The sequence below is a fragment of the Pituophis catenifer genome, unplaced genomic scaffold (assembly GCF_029215685.1).
Source record: "Pituophis catenifer annectens isolate HBS135680 unplaced genomic scaffold, rPitCat1.0.hap2 SCAF_1, whole genome shotgun sequence".
Lineage (NCBI taxonomy): Eukaryota > Metazoa > Chordata > Lepidosauria > Squamata > Colubridae > Pituophis > Pituophis catenifer.
Genome location: NW_027256881.1, coordinates 99,999,291 through 100,020,334, shown reverse-complemented (window position 1 = coordinate 100,020,334; position 21,044 = coordinate 99,999,291). Strand labels below are relative to the sequence as shown.

The 21,044-nt window shown below is 37.3% G+C and overlaps 1 protein-coding gene across 7 annotated transcripts in view; it reads right to left on the bottom strand.

Moving 5' to 3' along the window:
• The window catches only part of FYN (FYN proto-oncogene, Src family tyrosine kinase), a 120,177-nt gene that overhangs the window by 38,253 nt on the left and 60,880 nt on the right, over positions 1-21,044 (bottom strand). Inside the window, exon 1 of one of the 7 annotated variants that reach the window (XM_070932807.1) lies at positions 1,446-1,503. The exons of the other annotated variants lie outside the window; for them this stretch is intronic. The gene's annotated coding sequence lies outside the window, so the exon portion shown is untranslated. Of the gene's footprint in view, positions 1-1,445; positions 1,504-21,044 lie in introns of those variants that run through there. 7 annotated transcript variants of the gene reach the window in all.

The following is a 21,044-nucleotide window of genomic DNA, read 5'->3' as shown; positions in this document are numbered from 1 at the left end:
CAGTTATTTTTAAATTTGTTCAGCAATCAGGTCAATAAATCCAATAATTTTCCACACAATTTAGAAGTATAAAGTAGTTAAGATCAATACCATAGTCTTTTTCATTTCACTAGCACTTTAAATCTTTTTCTTGCCACGTTTACAATGGTTGCAGCTTTGATGATCACTTTCACTTGTAACTTTCGTTTTAAAATGCCCTTAAGCGCCATCTTTTTTGCTTTTTCTTTTAAACGGAGTTAAAGTTTAATACTTGCATTTCCTGTTCTCCTGATTTGCTCTGCCAGCATCCAGATTCGAATTTTCTCATAATCCTTAAAATTGCGCTGCTGGTGTGGTCGCGACCCCTTGTTCTGCTTAAAGCAGAATCGTCCCGGATCCGGAGCACTGAAGGGCTTTCAGGGAGCTCTCACCCTGCAAACCCCAGGCTTAAAAAAAAAGCCTGGGGGTCTAGGGGAGCTCTACCCAGACCCTTCTGTTTTTCTCTCCCCCTTTTTCCCTGGGGGGGAGTTTCGAGCCGCTAGAACAGCTGATTTTCGCTGTTCTAGCGGCAAACGGAATCACGGGGCTGGAGCTCCTGAAGGAGCATCCATTCGGGAACGCGGAGCCACCGGAAGTCAACCTCACTCCATTCTTAAGAGGGCATGCATAAGCGCACCAACGTGCCTACCATCCCTGTCTTACTGTTCCCATTTATTTGTATTTACTTCCTTTGTTTAATTTTATGCTCATACCTATACTTGTTATCTTGTACATGTTTGACAAACAAACAAACAAACAAACAAATAAATAAATAAATAAATTAAATGGCAGTAGACAATAGACAGAGATTTCACTATGTTGTGGTCTATCTTATTTAGAACAAATGAGCAATAGAGATGAATGCAAAACACTGAATGGTGAGTTACTGTATTAGGACATCATCATTGTAATATTGAACTTAGTCTCTATGAATACTTTTATCAACTCAATCTACTTTAAAAATGCAAATGATGACAAATTATTGTTGGTAGGACGATCAATATCCTGATTATTCAATGGCAAAAAGCCACAAAAACATGGTACTACATGAAGTATGCATCTTATTTTTTTCATTTCTTACTAGCCTCTCTTTTGTGTAAAATTACAGATCTGTAGCCCCTATCACTTCATTGCATTAGTTCAATCCTAGAATGGTTCCTTCATGCCTACATATATTCACTGGCAATGAATACAATGTCGTTGAAACAGCTCTGGCTGTGTTCCCTTTCTCTGGGAGAAAAATCAGGAACAAGCCCAGATGATTACTCCTTTGCATGTAAATCTCAGGACTAATTGTATATCATGAACTGGATTAACTTCAGAGCCTAAAATCCTTACTTACAAAACTATCCTACATTATACATGTACTAAAAGCTAATTACTACTTCATAGTATAAAGAGTGACGCACACACAGAGACAAAAGTACCTTGCAAAACCTCACCAAAAGCAATCATTTTAGTTCTGGAGTTCTGTGAGCAGTCTTTTAGTCTTGCACTGAGGTACTTTGTTTGTTTAAATTTAGGATATATTCACCACAAGCTGAACACCCCCGCCCCCCCAGTCCCAGTAATAAAGTGTTCCATTTGGAAAGCAGTAGCAAAAACTGACTTCACTTGCTATGCTTGTTTAAGGAACAGTTACTGTGGTGGAATTGGCTGGGTGCCTGCGAATCAGAGGTCACCTGGCAAATCCACAAGAAAACACATTAGCACAAAGTGGCTGTTTGAGCAGGCGTGATAAAAAAAAAAAACAACCTCTCCATTCGGCCTACCTCCATGGTCTTAACAAAAGGCCACATGCCTGCTTTTCTTGATTTGTTCAGTAGTTTCATTGCCAAATATTTCCATGAGTGGTAAGGACTCTTCCACTCTCCCTCCCGCTTTTTTTTTCATTAGGAATTATTTTCATTTGTTTTGTTCCAGTTTCAGACAAGAGAAAAATGAGTTTAAATTGGTGGAATAGCACTGACAAGAATAACTGCTCAACAAAACCACAGACTGTTTTTATTTTTGCTTATGTGAAATACAAACAAATTTATAAACTGAGGAATCTCCTAATTATATTTTATTTTTCCTCTTAGGGTTTTTATTTAAATTCATTTGAATTTGAATGAAATTCCAACTTTATAATAGTGGAATATTAACTGTTGTGAGTTCAGTAGCAAATTCACTTAAGGAAGAACACTGCTTTGATTTGAAGCAGAATTATCGATCAGATATCTTCATTGTTCATTGTTAAAATGTATACTACTGTAATACTGTGCATTGTCTCAGAATTTCTGCCCATTTTGATATATTAAATTTGGATTTTTAACAAATATTTCAAAAGATACTAATTTCTACTTCATGTTCTTGGGAAAGGACATTAAAATGTTTTTTTAAAGATCATTTTCCTGATTTCTATATTTCATATTTTCTAATGCTCTAAAAATCAAAATGAATCTTACTGTGTGCATTTTTGCAGATGTATTTTTCCCTAAAGCAATCATCGAAGAGCTGTGGTGGCGTTGTGGTTAGAATGCAGTACTTCTACTGACTTGCTGGCTGCCTGCAATTTGCACCGAGCTCAAGGTTGACTCATCCTTCCGAGGTCGGTAAAATGAGGACCCAGATGGTTGGTGGCAATATTCTTCCCCCAAAAAACAGTTAGATAACAATAATACTGTGGAAGACTGTAGTAAAATAGCCTCCATAAGTGGGGAATTATGAGAAATGAAAATGGCACAAAAACAATTTAATTGTCTTCCAAATTCACCAGATCTTCCAAATTTTCCTGGCAAGGGATGGAGAACATTAAGACAACCAAAAACTAAGTCAAACATTCCATCACAAGTCAAAGTCTTCTCAAGATGAAGAAGGTGGATAAAATATACTGGTTTTGGTTAAGTGTTCATTTTCATTTTTTTTTGCTGAATTCTTCATTACTTTCATTGTTGAAGTTCTTCTATCACATAATTTCCAGACTTTTTCCTCTGTTTTCCTCACAATTTTTTTTCTCTTTTTAATATTGCTATACTTACCAATTTTAAATTTAATTTAAACCTTTAATGCTGCTGCACACATTTCTACTTTTCTTTTACTGATTAGTTTACCATAGTAAGAATTTGCTTTTATTTATTTTAGGAACTAAAAACAATACCTTCTACAGGTAAGTCCTTAGTTAATGGGATTGAAATTGGGAAGTATACTGCAAAGCACCATGGTTATAAAACAAAAAATCATGTGACCACATTGACTTATGCTGGCAACTCCGGTTGCAATCATTAATCATATTATGTGATTGCAACTTGCAACTTCCTGTCTGCTTCCTCATTGACTTAGCTTGTCAGAAGCTGGCTGTGAAGGTTGCAAATGATGATCATGTGACTTTAGGACTATCAAAAATATGCACCAGTTGCCAAGTGCCCAAACTGGAATCACATGATTGCAGGAATGCTGCAACAGCTGCAACTTTGAGAAGTCTTGTTCAGTACAATCAGAGCCGGATTTTCCTATAGGCTAACTAGGCTTCAGCCTAGGGCCTCAAGATCAAGAGGGCCTACACAGTGGTGGGATTCTGTGGGTTCAGGGGGTTCGGCCGAACCCTTTGTTAAATTGCTGGCTCGCCCACCCCTCGCCTCCCACCCACGCGGCGCCAGCCTACCGTAGCCAGGGGTAGGCAATTGTGGCTCTTTTACAACCTGTGGACTTCAACTTCCAGAATTCCTGAGACAGCTTGGCTGCCTCAGGAATTCTGGGAGTTGAAGGCCACAGGTTGTAAAAGAGCCACAATTGTCCACCCCTTCCCTAGCCTGAGTTCCGCTGCCTGGGATCCACGTGGGCTGCCACGTGGTTCCCCACAGGCTCCGGATGCAAGAGAGCAGGATGGAGAAAGCAGCTTCCACGCCTTCACTCACCCTCACTCTCTGCTCTGTTGGATCGCCGGCCGTTCGCTTACCCCGCCCACTCCCAATCTATTGCTGCCTCTGATGGCTAGAGGAAAAAAAAAACTTCAAATTCTTGCCGCGGGGCTTCAAAGGGCCGCCCTAGAACCAGTGGTGCAGCCGAACCCTTTGTTAAATTGCTGGCTTGCCCCGCCCCTCCGCACCACTATTTATTGCCAATAAATAGTGGTGGGCGAGGGGCGGGGGAGCCAGCAATTTAACAAAGGGTTTGGTGTTTTTTTTGTAATTTTATTGGCCCACGGAGCTTCAGCATAGGCTAATTGGCCTCCCGGCTCTCAGCTGATTTGTCTCAGCTGTTTTGCTCAGGGCTCTTCTGCTTCCTTGCAAAGAGTGCTGATTTTTTTTCCCCTAGCTATGCTGAGAAACGAAACTGAAACTGCTTTGCTGTTGCTGCAAGGTTGGAAAATTAGGCAGGCAGAATTCTTTTCACCAAAAAAGGTAGGTGCAAACAATGGGAAATTTAGGGAAAAAGAGGAGAGTTCAAGATTTTAAAACACAAAAGAAAAAAAGCTCTATTTAACTAGGGAATTGTAATAATTGAGATACTATTAATTGTATATTTCTGAAAGCAGAAATGGTTAAGTTGTGGTTTGGAGGAATATATGGGGGAAATTATTTGGTTTATTATTATTGGTAAATATAATTAATTGATTTGTAAGAAATTGGATTGCATGGAAATAATTGGAATATTCATGTTCATATTGATTAATATACAAAAAAGGTAGTTATATAACTAATTGATTTATATTAAAATGTTGAATTTATATTAAACAACTAATATTACATAATTAACCAATGTGAGGATGGATATAAAAATAGATGACAATGGGAAGGGGTATAATATAGAATAGAAGGGAAAAATTGAATTTGATTAAGATTAGAGATGAAGATGAAGGGTAATATTGGTTTTTTACAAAAATAGATGGGGAATAAATATGGCAAAAAGGAAATATAGAAATTGTAAATTTAATTGAAATGACTAAACACTGTTTAAATTTGTGAACACAATTGTGAAATACTCTGTTCAAAGAAAATACATTGTATGTTTGTATGTGTGTTTCTAATTATTGTTATTTATTCATATTTGTTCTCTTTTATTCTTTAAAGTTTAACAATTCATTCTTTATCTTAATATCTTTATATTTGTTTGGGGTTGGCTTTCTTCCCTTTCATCTTTTTTATTGTACAGCAATCTTTCTCCTCAAACCTACCACCTCTCTCTTTTCTTTCCTTCTTACTTTCTCTTCTTCCCCCTCTTCTTCTCCTTCCTACTTCCTCTTCCTTTCTCCTTCTCCTCCTCTCTTCCTCCCTCTCTTACCCTCACTCCTACTCTAATTTCCCTTCCCTTCCTTCATCCCTCTCTATTGCTGTATCCTTTTATGCATATGGACTACTCAGAGGGCTGAAAAAGTTATTTCTGACTGGTCCTCGCACTTTTGACCAGTCCTCGAACTTACGACTGTCCTCACATTTTACGTTTTTGCCCTATCTTGTCACCATGGTGAAGAGAAGCAGTTGTGAAATGAGTGACATGGTTGTTAAGAAAGCTGCACGGGCATAAATGTGAGGATAGTCATAAGTGTGAGGACCGGTCAAAAGTGCGAGGCCCAGTCAGAAATGACTTTTTTCAGCCCTCTGAGTAGTCCCTATGCACATAGCCATGCCCACCCGGTCACATGACGAGCTACCCACGCCTACACAGTCACGTGACCAGCTAGCCACGCCCACCCAGTCACATGATTGCCAAGCGACACCCCCAACTAAGCCACGCCCACAGAACCCACCACTCGTGAAAGGGCCTCATAAGTCAAATAGCCTAGGGCCTCTTTTCATCTAAATCTGGCCCTGAGTACAATTGTAACTTTTTCTGGTTGCTGAATGAGTGGTTGTAACCAAGGTTTACAGTAAATAGATTACAAAAAAGCAAATGAACATTGAGATTCTTGCATATTCACAGGAGGAGTTCCGGATCTTGCGAACCTGTAGTAATGGCGGCGGGAGGCTCCGCCCACCCACCTGGACATCATCACGGACGCTCTGCGCATGCACAGAAGCACCGCGCGCACAAGAGCGAAGCAAGCACACACACACATGCTCCCATTGTGAACTGGTAGCAAAGGTAAGTGGAACCCACCCCTGAGGAGTTCCATTCTTGCCACTATATTGCAGAAAACAAATGTAATAACCTGCATTGAAAATAGAATTCAGTGAAAGAATGCAGGAAAAACAGTTGGGCAGGAAATAAAACATTAAAAAGGTGCAAAAAGGGTTTAAGGATACACCAGCCTGGCAAAACAGGCTGCCATAATCTAGCCCAAATAAATGTCAAGGGATCACTTCAAGAAAGGGGATTTTACCCCTGATATATCTGTAAATTGAATTCGGACTCTTCAAGGCTACTGTTTAACCAAAAAAAGTGTGCAAATTTAAAGGAATGAGCATTTAAAGTAATTTAATTTAAAGGAATGAGTAACATAATACTGAACTCCAAAGAACTCCTTGGAGTTAACCTCCAACTACCAACACTTATTTCTTTTTTATGCAGATATCTGTAATTCTTAGCTGTGGTTGCCAGCTTGTCCCTTCAGAGCACTCAAGAGGTACTCTGATATTTTGAAGACTTCCAAGTTATCTCTTAAAAATTCTTGAAGCTGTTCCCCAACCACTGATTATTTTATTATTTGGGGATAATCAAAATTTAAAAAAAGGCTGAAACTCTGGCCCTACTCAGACCAGGGACAGGATACTATCAGCCACAACATCTCACTTTTTTTTTTTTTAAATACAACTCCCAATAATGAAAATGTTGCCCATCTTGCTACATGTAGAAGGCATAATCTTAGTAGGAATATATCCTGCAAGAGATGCTGCACACTAACTTTTCAGAGACTTTGTTTTATTCATATGCAAATGAACATGCAAATGTTATTTATTTTAGTGTGCGGTTAATTTAATTGACTGGCAGCCATAGCTTTCTCTGAAGCAGTGAAATCTGTAGTGGTCATCCTAGGGGCAAATTTCACTGCTAACAATACTGTTGAGTTGATTTAGCAGAGAAGTCCTGCAGATAAAGTGACTCGCTCAATAATGAGATTAAAATTCTGGTACTGACAGAAAGAAATGCAGTTTCCATGAGATAACAGGAAATCTGTTCATGCTTCTTAACATTTAAATAATGTTCCTATAATCAGGAAATGTATTACTGCTTTCTATTTAATAGCTAATTTATTAATGACTGGTTTAATTGATCAAGATATTGTTTAAAAATTCCCCAGAAATAGTTCTTCTGCAGTATAGGAATCTGCTGATCACCATAAGTTACAGTTACAAAAGATTAGTCTGTCCTACAAAATTATCTGACTATAAAGCTGACTGATAACAGTAATGTATTGCTTAAGAACATTTATATTTATAAAATAATTTGCTTTTATATTACCAGCTACAAAATAAGTCAAACATGCGAGCAATGGGCTTGGCAAGAACAAAAATATTTCAGTAAAAATGTGGTGATATCAACATATCTTACTGCAATATAGTAAAATTTTATTTCAAACACAACAGACCAATTTAATGGACCAAAAGTTTAGCTATCATCTTTTTCACACTCAAGCAATTTTAAACTCTTGTGTTAATGTTTTTATTTGCCTTCTACAAATTTGTCTGGGTAGCCAAACTTACTGTGCAAGAGTGCAACTACTAATAATTTCCCTAGCACTCATTCACACCCTACAAACCTCCAGTTTCTGAACTCACCCTTACAGCTATCTTATACAGGAAATATTTAATGTATAATATAATATACTAAATTGTCAAATAATAGTATGTGCTGTTAAATCACAAAATTGGTATGCAATGATTTAAACTTAAGTCCTCATTATTTGCTTCTATGATGGTAAGGTTTTACAGTTCAGATGTTGCAATATTTTATTTTAACTGAAATCCTAACAAATGCAGAGACTACATCCATTAGAATATGACTGATAATCACTGACTTTGCATTTTAGAAGTCAATTCTTCATAATCAGGACTAAGAGTTTTCAAGCCTCCAACACTCCCTTAGTTTACTACCTCTCCCCCCAACTAAATTTAGCTGTTAGTAACTAGCACTTCATATCTCCAAAAACCAATTTAGATTAGAGCACAACTTCTATTGAATCAACAGGCACTCTAGGCTTTATATGGATGCCACTGAAGTATGAAAGCGGGAGAGGACAACTCCCATTTTAGGAGAGAATATCAGGGGTTTTCAAGAGATGAAATGCCCCAAACATCTGCAAGGAAATGACAGCGTTCCTGGCTTTCCTTCCTTTCTATGCCTGGAGAGAGAGAGAAGAGGATAACCCAGGGTGCAGCCCAGGGGTGAAATCCAGCAGGTTCTGACAGGTTCTGGAGAACCAATAGCGGAAATTTTGAGCAGTTTGGAGAACCGGCAAATACCACCTCTGGCTGGCCCAGAGTGGGGTGGGAATGGAAATTTTGTAATATCTTTCCCCTGGAGTGGGATGGGAATGGAAATTTTGCAGTATCCTTCCCCTGCCATGCCCACCAAGCCACACCACGCCCACCAAGCTACGCCCACAGAACCAATAATAAAAAATTTGGATTTCACCACTGGTGCAGCCTAACAAGATTCTCGTTCCTCAAATGAGAGGGGGCCCACCAGAAGTTTGCAACCCTATCAGAATCTCTGTATAAACTGTAGATTTCCTGAAACACTTTTAATGTGCTTCAAAGCACAATAGAAGCTTTGTTGTTTTAATGTAGGACCACAACCAGGGGCTACAGTTCTATTGATGAACATGAATGGCTGAGATGGGAGGAATGGGAATTATCTGACCTGAGGCATCTGTTATCTACAAGTTATTTTTATTTCTGGAATAAATTCCTCAAAATATAATGGCAAACAACCATCATAATTCTTTCAAGAAAAAAAAATCTAAGTAAATGAAAATGAACTTTATCTAGAAGCTGGGTTACATGTTTCAGTTGCTAAATTAAATACAAAACATTTCAATGAAATATATGTCAATGGTTCAGTACTTATTTGTAAAGAAAATTATTTAGAAGAACTTGTGGTGAGATGGGCAGCAAATTTAATAAATCAAAATTAATTGGGTCTTGAAAGAATCTGAAACTGCATAACTATGTAGGTGGCAATACTATTATTTATATATAGTATTTTTATTAGAAGTATGTTTACATTGCTTCTCACCGCAAAGATCCTGTTTTATTTTATAAAGATAATTTAACTATATTACAATAATTTAAAAAAAGCATTGTGTACAAACACTATAATACACTTACAAGATAAACTAAGAAAACATTTTCAAAACACCAATATTCAACACAAATTTGCAAAGGTATATTTAAAGCTAAAAATTACTTACATGATAATTAAGCCAAGTAGAATCTTAAACATAAATACATCATCAGGACTTTGATTTAATTTCTTATTCTCATAAAGAATATATCTAGCTACTTAAAATCAACATATAAAGTTTTCCTTGGCACTGCAATAGGTTAAATTTAAAATCTTGGTCCTCTGTGAGGGTAAGGATATATTGCTTTGGACTGCTTTGTTGCTTGCTTGCTTGGTTAAGAAACTCCTTTTGCCCTTCTTTATTTAAATTACTTTGGTGGTGATAAATTATGCGTCTCAAGTCAAAAATACAAAGCAACAATCACCCCTGTCCTCATCCAAACAACAATCCAAAATTGAATGTATTCCTGACCCAAACAGAAAGCAGCAGGAAAAGCCACATAGAAAGCAAATTAGGTGCAAATTAGATCAACTTAAAAGCTTTCCCCCACAATTTTCATCTTTTAAAATGACTGAATTTATGCACATAGAAATAAAATGAAATCTTTTTTTTTTTTTTTTTGGAGAATAGCAGAGACTTGATTATTTAGTGAGAAATACCAGAGTTAAATATCTCAATATTAATATGGAACAGAAACCACAAAGTTTGAAAATTCAGATAAAAAGCACATCACACTGAAACGAAAGAAAGATATTCAAGATTACCTGACCTTTCCACAGGGTCTATTTTACATAAATAATTTATGATTTTTAAATGTTCCATATGACAATGAACAAGGCAAGGTTATAGGAACCTTTAAGAAGAAATTTAGGCGTGAGGTTTTTTTTCACTGCAGCCAGCATACAAACTGGAATGTGAAATTACTAAGTGAAATTACTAAGTGAAATTACTTAGTACAGGTTTCTCTACTATGTGGTACAAAATGCCATCTGTACTCAGGCAACATTTTAAAAGTCTATAATATTATTATAATTATATAATATATCCATTATATTATAATGGCTTTACTGTGAAGCAAGATCTAGAATGCAAACTTTATTATTTTTTCAGATTTGTTCCCACAAATGAATCAGAAGAAATTTTATTCAAATAAACCTAATTTGGCAAAAAAAAAAAAAAGTGATTCTCTTATGTCACCTCCCACTTTTCCAATTGTTGGTGGTTGTTTTATTTCAGGATTCCAGTAAGAATCTTTTTAGTTTAAAAACCATTATTGGTACAATTGGAAAGGCATTATGTGGCCCTATCATGAGAGGTGCTTGGTTCCTTTTTTAAAGATTATACCAAATTATACTACATTCATAGCATTTATAGCAACCAAATGATTTAGCAAGAAACATATTTCAGCCACAAGTCTCTTATTTGAGATTCATACAGTACATTTAAAATTTATAAAACTTTCAGATAGCTACATCAACAATGCCTTCACATATAAATATATACAGCAGCAAGAAATATACTATAGTCTTCTTCACTTAAAAACCATTTCAAATTATCATGGACCCACACCCCAACTAGTTCTAGAGTTCTGATGGATGCACACATACACACACACACTCTCTCCGTGGTCACATGACTGCACTTTGCATGCTTGGCAACTTGCTCACTTTATGGCCAGTTCCAGCATTTTGTGGTCACATTATTACAATTTATGAGACTTTTTTGCTTGTTTCCAGCAAACAACTCGTACTGAAATAGATTGATTTGCTTAATGACTGCAGCATTCATTTAACAACTGCCGCAAAAAAGGTAATAAAATTGGGTGTGATCATGTGGAGTACATGGATTTATGACCATCACAATATATGATGGAGATTATAGTCATAAATCGAGGACAACCTATTTTTAAAACAATTCATCTCCTTTATATTTAATTGCCATAATTTCTAATGATCTAGTGCTGATCATTTTTATTTTGAGATCTAAATCCGCAACAACAAAAAAAAAGATTATTTGGTGGATCCCAGATCCAGCAAAACATTAACCTTATGTAATTTACACTTCAGCATGTAATGAATTAAATGTTTCACATGAATTGATTCACCAATACAGAGGCATTCCATTATCAGTATCCCTCTGTACCACCCACACACCAATGTGCTAAAGGTTGAAGGTGAAGTTCATCTAAAGCTTTCTCAAGGATGGGTTTGCCAGAATCTGTAAACATGCTGATATCCCTTCACCCAATTTAATCACACAGAGCCATTCTGAGCATTTTGCTGAAAACTGAGGGCAATCAATCCTTTAAATTAACATTACTTTTGAAATATTACAAACAATCCCAATCCCAGCAGTAACTTTTAAGGTTTTTTCTACAGCTCTATTTAAATAAGCACAATTCCAGTATATCAACTACAGTATATCAAGCATCCATGGTCATTGGAAGTCAGATAGTGTACAAATTAAATAAAAACTAATATTTCATAAAACAAGGATTGCCTTGATTCTGTGATAGTAATGTGAAAAGACCCGCCTACATTTCTGCCAAGGCTTAGTGGGAAATCCAGGATGATACATTATATTTATTTTTAATTACTTCCAATTTATTCATTTTCCCCAATCCCAAGATCTTCATACCATACATAACAACAAAACAATTTTTGTTTGGAAGATATTTACGGCAGCTATCACTAAAGGTTCTTCTGGAAGAGGGGAAAAAGTTTCATAGATCTTATCGCTTCCCTCTTTTCATGCGATCTTATTTTAATAATATAAAAGCATACATCTAACATAATCACACGTGTCACATCTTTTCTGAATTAAATAATCTGTCACATATTTGAGTCTTAAAAATATACTTATATCATTATCCTACAAAATCATCTAAAGTTTTATACTGACCCCATGACCTTGGTATTAGATGCCTTTCTGTAATATTGCGAATGTTATTCAATTTCAAAAAATCTCCTTAATTTTTCTTAAAACGTTATTATATTTATGGACACTATTTTGAATATTAAAAAGCAGGGCTGGCAATGTTCAGTTCCAAAAAGTTGCTTTCAGTGTACTGGAATATGCCTCTCTGCAACTTTTCATTCAATCTAAAAAATTCTAATTTGGTCTCATCTGTCCACATAGCATTCTCTTCTAATAGCTTTCTGGCTTATCCCCATAGTACACCAGGCTGTCCTTGGTGTTCTCCAACTTGGTTGTTTTTTTGCAGATGTTTCATTACCAGACTAGGTAACATCATCAGTGCAAGGCTTTCTCCTTCCAATCCTTCCATATGCAAATATGTAGCTTTTTCCTCTACAACTAAATAAACAAGTATAATGTTCTTCACTCGTTTATTTAATTGGGTTCTCTTTATTTAGTTTCAGGATTTGTATAGAAAACAGATTACATTTTATGTCATATTTACCCGGAAACATTGAACATCAAAAGGATTCACAAACTTAAGCACCACTATAGTTGACACCTTCAAAAACAAAAACCAAACATTTAAGCACAGGCAAAAATTTAACTGCTAAGATTTAATAGTCTGAGGTGTCGGGTTTTACAATCTGTTTTTATTTTTAACATGCATTTTTTAAAAATTCTCCAAAATAGTATTTTTTTAAAATAAAAAAGTTTAGAACTTACAAAAAGAAACATGTACGCCTCTCCTTGATAACTGTCATAATAATACCTTATTCATTACACTTTTTTATTAAAAATAATGTGCTGCAGTTGCTGCAGGAAAAAAAAAGTAGGGTGTCCATTTCTCCTTATCTTTTGCATAGGCACTTTTTTCTTTGGTTTGTTCAGTATCATTGTGCCATCCCTAATGATAAATGATACATACTTGTGCATCTGTTCTTTTACTGAATAGGCTTTTATAATTCTTTGAAGGGCACAGGAAGGATGTGGGATTCTTTTGATTCAATTGAAGCAAATTAGCCTTATGCTGCATGCTACAAAGTAACGCTCATGGTACATTTACGCATGAAAAAAGAAAAGAAACCCACCACACCATCCTATGTAAATTAACAAATTTGCCAAATTCCAAATTGCCTTCCTTCTCATAGTTATTCATAAATGGTTACTTCAAGGTAAAGTATGTATGCGCGGGGGACAGGGCGCATGCATGGGGACTTTTGCATTGCATTTTGGGGGTGTGCATTTTGGGCTTGGAAGGCCTCCTGCACCAACCTGGAAGCCAAAAATGGGTGAGGGGGGCGGGGCGATGTGCATGGGGGCTCACATTGCGTTTTGGGGTTTCGTGTGTGCATTTGCGTGCACACGCTTTTGGCACTCGGCACCAAAAAGGTTAGCCATCACTGTTCTACCCTCAAGATGCTATAGGGCACTGCACACCAAAACAACTAGACACAAGGACAGTTTTTTCCCGAATGCCATCACTCTGCTTAACAACTAATTCCCACAACACTGTCAAATAATTTACTAAGACTGTATTACTATTATTCTTCTCTTCCTTGCTAGTATCTATCTCTTCCCACTTATTACTATAACCATGTTGCTTGTATCTTTCAATTTATATTGTTTTTATTTGTTTCCTAGTACGATCTGATAACTTATTAGTAACCTTGACTATCACTAAGTGTTGTATCTTTTTATTCTTGATGAATGTATTTTATTCTCCTTATGTACACGGAGAGCATATACATCAAAGACAAATTCCTTGTGTGTCCAATCACACTTGGCCAATAAAGAATTCTATCCATAAACCAATCATCCCTCCAAAGAATTGGAACTGCAACTCCAGCAACTGCCAGCCAGTATGATCTTTGGCTAGGAATTTCTCCCAATATATCTGGCAGATGCCAGTTGTAGAGAAGGCTACTATAGACTTTGGTAGGTTCAAAGAAACTAATTGAGTGGGCAACATGTTTCCTTTGATAGAGGGGGAGACTTGCCTACTGCCCATGTGAAGCATGGCTGTGTAAAGCCTATAAAAGGCAGGCTCTATAAAACATCTTTAGCATGCCTAAAGCTCAGGAGGATCTTCAGCCCACACAACATATGTACACACTTTAAACCCAAGAATACATTAAGGCAGAAGCTTGTCCAGCCTAAGGATGAAACACCTAGACACAAACTGATCAACATGGTATATGTAGTACAATGCAGTGAGCCAGGTGAAGATCTGTACATCGGGAAAACAAAACAACCACTTCATAAACGCATGGCACAACATAGGAGAACAAACCCATCAGGACAAGATTCAGCAGTCCATCCGCATTTGAAAGACAAAGGCCACTCTTTTGTAGACAGCAAACCCTAACATAACCCTAACACTTTCAGCAGTTCCAAGAAGCCTCCACACCCATTTGCACTACTCATGTGACCCTGAGAACACAGATAAACCTGCAAGTGGTCTCAATGACTCTTTAAAAGAATGCAAATGACCAGCTGTCTGCAATGAATATAAATCTTTCCATTCCCCACCAGTCAGTCAGAGCTGAAGAAGCTTCTTGGATGAGAAGTGAAACGTCTTCAAAGAAAAAAAAGACAGTCTACTTGCCTCCTGAAAAAGCACCTTTGGAGCAACCATGACCTGGGTGACTGAGAATCTCCACAGACATTTAGCATAACTAAAGTGTGCAATCAGTCCTCTGCAAAGTGTGGAGGAGCCAAGCTATATAAAGGCTTGCATAGATGTTTCAAAGGTTGTTCTCAGCTGTCTGCATGTATATGCCAGGGAAGCAAGTGTGCATGCAGCAAATGTGCAAACAGCTGAGGACAATCTCTGAAGCTGGCCTGTGAGCTTTCCAGGGGTTACAGCTGCTTGAATATTTTGAGAAGGCTTGCGCTCACTGTAACATGTTCTGCAAACTTCTCAACTGCAAGCTCAATTGCAAAAATAGGACCGGGGTTACTGGCGACACCCAGGGGGAGAGCCTTCTCTGTGGGGGCACCAGCCCTCTGGAATGAGCTGCCCCTAGAGGTTCGTATAATCCCCGACCTGCGTACCTTTCGCCGCACCCTGAAGACTCTTTTATTCCAACAAGCTGGGCTGGCCTAATAGGAATTTTAAATTGGGTGTCTGTTAGCTTTTAATTCTGTGGGCCAAATTTATATATTTGTTCTTAAATTGTTTTTAAATTTTGTAGTGTATATGTGTTTTAAGATGGCTGTACACCGCCCTGAGTCCTTTGGGAGACGGGCGGTATAGAAGTGTAATAAAATCTAAAATCTAAATCTAAAATCAAGCATTTCTAGCAGTATAAAGAGAACCACCATTAGATCAGCAGCGTACTCAGTCAACTCTTTCTTTCTCAAGTTAAATAGCAAGGGACAAGTTTGCTAGAGGCTTTCTTTTTGTAATATCCAACAGCATGTGGCTGCACGGAAGGAAAAGAATCTTGTGGTATAAAATCTTTTAAAACTCAGGATAGATTTCATCTAATCCAGACTGCTAGTACATTAAGTGCTCAGAACAGCATTAAGAGTTTGATTATATTACACATGTGCTCAAGACAAATAACTGGCTTCCTTCAAATCTATTTTTTCTGTGAGGCTTAATCTACATTGGTCCCAATGTTGTTTTTTGTTTGGCGAATTCTAATTGTTTTTCTTTTAAGTCTACCATCTGTCCATTTTTATTGCTGTTGTGTGTTCCTTATATATCTAAATCAATGTTAAACAAATATATTAATTGCCATTTTATGTCCGGATTTTTAATGTGCAAATAGACAGGTAGTCCTCAACTTATAACCACAACTAGGATCAGAATTTCTGCCGTGAAATGAGGATGTAAGTGACTCACAAACGATTTTATGATCTTTATAGCCATGGTTGTTAAAGTGAATCTCATGGTCGCTAAGTGAATCTGGCTTCCCCCATTGACTTTGCTCGTCAGAAGTCAGCTGGAAAGTCACAAATGGCAATTAAGTGACACTGCAAACTTTGCAAATGCCGGTTGCCAAGTATCCAAAATTTGAACATACGACTGTGGGGATGCTGTGGTGGTTGAAAGTGCAAAGGTCAGTTGTAAGTCACGTTTTTCAGTGCCGTCATAACTTAGAACAGTCGACCAATGAACAATCATAAATCAAGGACTACCTGTATTTCAATAGGCCTTGACCTTATTAGACTGAGTATCAGATAATCGCTTAAGAATATCCTCTCCTATTTCTCAAGTAGCAAAACTGGCAGGCAGGTTTTTTTGTGTAAATTTTTTTTGGCCTGGTTCCTATCACCCTGAAGGGAAGAAAAGAGGATGGTGGCAGTGAATAACAGTTGAAGGACATTAAATACTGCACTAGCTCAGGCTATCTTAGTTAGATATAGCAAGATAGTGAGTGAAAACCTTGTGGTTTCTTTCGAATGTAGTGTAGACTCTTAATACAGAAGCTTTCCCCATTCTCTGAAACAGGATCAAAAACTTTGCACAGTTATTGTAAAGTTTACATCACTGAGTATGCTAACATTGAAATAACTGTTTGCACTTTATGTCAGTATTCCAAAGAGGCAAACTTGAAGCTCCAGAACAGTAAAGCCTACAAACTTGAAATTTGCCACGTATGTTCCTCTTGGCTTCTAGGTCCTCACTAAAAAAGGATTTTTTGAAATGACCATCAGAGCATTAGTATTTCCTATATTATTATTAACATGCTCTGATGCTAAGGAGTTCTACTCCCCCTCCCTACCTAAAAAGAAATCTGTTCCAAATGCAAAAGGAGAGGAGAGGAGTTTCACTCTCAGCAGGAAGCAGCTTTAATACAGAACACTTGAGCTAAGCCACGGTCAGGTTCTTTCCGGTCTCCTTCTTGCTCACACAGCAAATACTGTTTCACTTTCCAAACAGTCCTCTGATGCTAAGATATTATGCTAAGCATAGTAGAATTATGCTAGTTCTACTCCCGCTCCCCACCTGAAAAGAAATCTGTTCCACACTCTGATGCTAAGGAGTTCTACTCCCCCTCCCCACCTCAAAAGAAATCAGTTTCAAATCCAAAACACAAGCAGAGGAGAGGAGTTTCACTTTCCTTTCACAGCAGCAACCAGGGGATAGGATAGGAGAGGCTTCTATGGGGCAAGGCTGGGAGAGAAGGGGATAGGATAGGGAGGCCTCTGTACTGCAAGCCTGAGGGAGAGAAGGGGGATAGGATAGGATAGGATAGGATAGGATAGGATAGGATAGGATAGGATAGGATAGGATAGGATAGGATAGGATAGGATAGGATAGGATAGGGTTTTGTGGGGTAAGGCTGAGGGAGAGAAGAGGCCGATCGTAACTACTCAATAATTTTCAAGCTGTAAGTGTCGATTTATCAAGCCCCATCACATAGTTTAAACAGCTAACCCAGCAACCTCCTGACATCTATGTATTGATGTACTTGAATCAGGATGTTTTTTGTTTTTTAATCTTCCCAGCAGCTCTAAATAATTTTTCTTGCTTTCCTACTTGCTGTCCCTACTTTCATCAGACTGGGGAGGTGGGGGAAGCCTTCTGGTTTTGGCCCCCTTTCACTTTATGTGTAGCAGAAATAATCATAAACTGCAGGATCCAATCCGGGTTGATCATCAGGAGCAGAAGTTTGTTCTTCCAAGCTTTTGGACTTGTGCTGGAGCACCAGCATGAGTCTGAAAACTTGAAAGAACAAACCTCTGGTCCCAGTGACTGACCCAGATTGGATCCTGCAACATTATCCTGGGAAACGTACACTTGCCTTCATTCACATAATCATAAACTGCCTAGAGAAAATCGTTGTCTCTGCCACAGATGGAGATGAGCGTATTTAATCCCTGGTCAGCCACTAGGGTGAACCAGTTGACTGGGGGAATTAATTTAATCCAAGGAAATCAGGTACTATTTGAAGCTAAATTCGTTTAATTGGCTGGAGTGATCCAGTTTGCATGAGACACTTCCTCTTTCTAACAACTTACAGCACATCCAAACTTCCAGTTTACCCAAGCATGAACTGCCCACCATTTCTGGAAAGTAGGAATGCATGAACTTGTCCTCAATCATCTCCCATCAAACAGGCATACATAAAGAGTTCCAGCTCACTCACCTGCTTTTTCCCCAGAATCATAGGGCTGCAATGGACTTTGGAGTCTTCTAGTCCAATCTAATTGACCTCGGGCAGTAATCTTTTAAAATCCTTCTGCATACTGGTAATCCTCTACTTACAACAATCCTTTTTAATGACCATTCACAGTTACAATGGCACTGGAAAGAGTGATTTCTTTTTCACACTTATGACTGTGATCAAAATTTGGTCACTTGGGAACTGGCTCATATTTATGACAATTGCCATATCCTGGAATCATGTGATCATCTTTTGCGAGCTTCTGAGAAGCAAAATCAGTGGGGAGGCCAGATTCACTTAGCAACCATGTTATTAACTTAACGGCTGCAGTGATTCATTTAACAACTGTGGCAAGAAAGGTCGTAAAATGGGGCAAAACTCACTTAACAGTCTTGCTTGGCAACAAAAATTTTGGGTTCGATTGTGATAATAAATTGAGGACTACCTGTACAGATGGACAGAAATGAATGCTGATCAACTATGTGAAAAAACACATGAAAAACAGGAGTTTCAATAGTTGCTTTTTTTCCCACTCTACTAGAAAAATATTTTTCTTGACAGGTTAGGTGTATTTGGATGTAACTTAATAAGGAATTCCTAGTATTGTATGACTTGCAGACTTATATATTTAACTTTTTTTGAAGGTTATGGTACGTTTTACAGTAAAATTATTACCATCTTATTTCCATACTAGAGATTTTGTAATGTAAATAGAATTCTATTTTAGCAAAAATCGAGTTGGTTGGGATTAATTTTATATCAGGTATAAAGACTGAAACTCAGTGAGACAAATTTTAAGCCAGTTAACATGCTTTGGGTCCTCTCCAAAATCTTTCAGCTGTAAATCAGGTTCTTATCATAAATTTCACACTAAATGCTAACAAAGCTTCCATATAAATAGCTCACTACTCTTGTAGTAATATATGTTAGCAAGAGTGCACGGATACAAACATACTATGCTGAAAGTACCATAGAATTTATCTTATTCAGTATATTTATTATGGTTAGGTAATTTATTTGATTTTTCAAGGTAAAAGTGAGAAGACAATAAGTAACTTAAAACTAAAAGAGCTGAATTTGCGGAAGCTAAAGATGCAAAAGAACTAAGATTGAGAGAGGCAAATCATGTATACACCATGGGTGAAATTCAAATTTTTTCCCTACCGGTTCTGTGGGTATGGCTTGGTGGGTGTGGCAGGGGAAGGATATTGCAAAATCTCCATTCCCACCAAGTCTGGGGCCAGCCAGAGATGGTATTTGCCAGTTCTCTGAACTACTCAAAATTTCGGCTACCGGTTCTCCAGAACCTATTAGAAACTGCTGGATTTCACCCCTGATATACACCTTTTAAAAAATTGCATCCAGTTTTTCCATCCAAGAGAAAAAATAGTTGTGCAAATAAGCAGTTAGTGAATTTGATAATGAAGCATTAATTTAAAAATATCTGCTTTCAGAGTAGTACCTCTTTATTGTACTTAGGTTATCCTATGTACTTTTCCAACAAGCAGTTTAATAATAATAAAAAAGGCAAACTTGTTCCAATTTAATTTTAAGACAGCTTTAGGAAAACTGGAACAAGGAAGGAAAGATTTGTGCAGGCATGCAGCACAGACTTAGAAAGGTCAGAGCAAGAGTGCAAACAGAATTTGTAAGTGCATGTGCTGATTGGGTATGGAACAGATTAAAGGAAGCTAAAAGAAAAAAAAAGGAAATCAAGGATGTTTACAAAGGAAGCAAAAATCAATGCCACTATTAAATGCATGGTTGAGCATGATAAACTAAGTTATTGTAGTAGACTTAGGCATACCCAATTCTGAACAGGTGGCAAAGTGAAAACCTCAAAGAAACACCGGATTTAACTTAGTCACAGCACATAGGCAGAAAATCACCGCAGAGAGGGTACATCTGTATAGAAATGTAATTATTCCTGTGTAAAATACATGGTGTCAAAGGAACCATGCTCCAAAATAGTTTGGGCAAATTTTATGAGGCTGATACAGTATCTTGCTTTACTATAATGACGTGTACCAATAATGATGAATTATACTAACCAGCTTTGCGAGAGAGAGATTCTTTTGGATTCACTGCACTCCATTTAAGTTATATATAGCAAAAAAATTAATTTGCTGCGAAGTTACTGAGATTGCCCTATTTTGCCTGAGAAAACACTGAAATCAGTGACATAATAAAAAAATTGAATAATTTATAATAATCAGAATGAGAGTAACCAGCTAAGTAGTAGAGGCAACTTCTGCTGGAGAGTTATAAAGATAAGGTAAAAATGAAACACATACTGCAAAGACCTATGCTTGTGTATGTGCTTTGTGCATGGAAGGGAAGAGCATTACTATTAGAAGAAAGATTGTTTTGGATTTCTTTGCAGAGGTGATTTAATAGCAATGTGGCATGCAGTGTGATGCAGTGATAAGAGTACACAGCTAATGCAAATGCAGGACGGGTGCATACTTATTTGGCTGTAAAAATGATCATTCCTCAGTACAAAACTTGCTTCAGTGAACAAAAGGGCAAGAAGGACCATCATAAAGAAAGTGAAATAAAGTAGACAAACAGCAAGAGAGAGAATCAGTAGAAAAGATGGCAACAAAAGGGAAATTGGCAAAAAAAGACTTTAACATGTTAGTTTTATTCCCGGTCTTAAACAGTTGTTCAAAGTTGGCAAAAAAAAAATAAGCAAGGTAGGACAGAGAAAATCCTTAAACAATGTTTTTTAGCCAGTCTTTTTTAATCATACTACTTTGAGCTTCATAAGGGCCTCATAATTC